The sequence below is a fragment of the Coenobita brevimanus genome, chromosome 13, assembly GCF_032717465.1.
Source record: "Coenobita brevimanus isolate Jiangsu-jjx chromosome 13, ASM3271746v2, whole genome shotgun sequence".
Taxonomy (NCBI): Eukaryota; Metazoa; Arthropoda; class Malacostraca; order Decapoda; family Coenobitidae; genus Coenobita; species Coenobita brevimanus.
In genome coordinates, this window is record NC_136966.1 from 11,200,644 (window position 1) to 11,202,734 (window position 2,091).

The window sequence follows — 2,091 nt, forward strand, 5'->3', positions numbered from 1 at the left end:
GAAATCATAAAAGTAACATAGCGGAGAATGGTAAGGTGCAAAAAGCATAATAATTTGCTTAGGGAGAGGTGTCAGGAACCCCCCCAGGCCATGTACAGCACAATACGGTCCAATATCTCTTCATGGCTTCAATCTCTCATCTTCCTTTCGTCTGTTTCTTATCACTCCGTTTTCCCGTTCCTTCTATCCCTTCCATTTCATCACTTTTCTATCATACCCTTTTATCATCCATCCTATTCACTCATATTTTTCTCCTGACCTCTCCAATCTCCTCTCTCTCCATTTCCTTCTGGTTCCTCTCCCCTTTCTTTTTTCCCACTACACTGTCAATCATTCCTTACTTATCTATCCCCCACCCCCACCTCGTCTCCATTTCCACCCTTCCCTCAGACTCATCATTGCTCTTCTCATTCTTCCAATCCCGTCCCCATCTCTTTCCCAGCTTTCTTCTTTCATTCTCTTTTCCACTCTCTCACTCCTTTCCTTTCACAGTTTCATCCTATCCTACTCTCCCATCCTCCGTCAAAACCCTCTCTACTCTCCCTCTCTTCCCCCCCTTTCCCTCATCTTCCTTCCACCCACTCTCCCTTCTCTTCTTTCCTCTCTTCCCTCACCCCTCCTCTCATCCTCTCGAATCTCCACTCCAGTTTCTCTTCTTCCACGCATTTTTCCACTCTCCACTGGATCTCTCCTTCTTTCCCATCATCCTCTCCTTCCCTCAACCACCCCTCCACCCCTGACCCCACTGGCCACCTCTTCACCTCCTCCCCCTCCCTACCCAGTGTTTACCTTGCTATCACTCCCTCACCTCCTTACATTACAGTCATCATTCCTTAGTTTCTCTCTCTCTCTCACTCGCTCTCACTCACTCTCTCTCTCTCAGCATCCTGTCCTTCCAATTTTTAACACCATCATTACCCTCCATCATCTCTGCATTATCTTCCACGCACCCGTAAAAGCTCTTTAAGATATAACAAACATTCAAAGAAGAAAAAGAAGAAGAACAGATCAAGAACAACAACAACAACAACAAAAACAAAAACAAGAAGAAAGAAGAAAACATTAAGGAAAGAAACATTAAGATATAAAACAACAAGAACGGCTGCAATAAGGAGGAGAACGGACTGCGACAGGTAAAAAAAAAAAAAAATGCGGAAGACAGAATATTTTGTACCAACATTAAAAATGAAAAGAATAATGTGAGAGATTATATAAAAAAAAATGAGTGTGATGTGAAAAGGGTAACTTTTACTGGTTTCACACCCACGCCTCTCTCTCTCTCTCTCTCTCTCTCATTTGCTGATGATCTTTGACCTCGTTCATAAATTTTCTTAAGCCGGGGTATGTCTATACGAGTATGATTGTTTCTTAGTAATTATATATTCTTCCCTTTCAGATATCAAACACTTCACATCGGCACTGGAATAAATAATCATGTGAAAATGAAAGAAAAGCGTTCGGGAACCGAATGCTAGTTGCCCGCCAGAATATGCTGTTGGCCTAGTCCAAGATTTTGGCCATATTTTGATACCCTGAAGGTATCATGTTCATAGCTCAAGCCGTTCATGAGATACAATGGTGTTACAGGCGGGCGATAAAAACTAGTTGACCTTTGGCAGCCATTTTGGTGACCTTGACCTTGACCCCGAGTGCCCATTTTCAAACTCGGCCAAGATTTTTGCCATATCTCGATACCCTGAAGGTTATGCTGATAGCTCAAGCGGTTCATGTGAGATATGATGGGAACACACACACACACACACACACACACACACACACACACACACACACACACACAAAGAGGGAATTTGCTATCATGAACACCCTCACAGCACATATGTCCACTAGGAGCACTGCCATTCTCATCCACTTCTGCAGGTACATCCCACTCACCAACAACTCCATCCAGCTTCACATTCCCTATTTATCCATTCATATCTACAGTCAAAAACTCTCTCTCAATCCTTTCAAACTTTTCCCTGCCTGCTTTCACACTTAACCAGAGCTCTTCTTTCACTCTGCTTGCACGATCTTGGCGTTGGTACATACACACACACAACCGCCATCTTTTATACTCCTAATTTCAGTCTT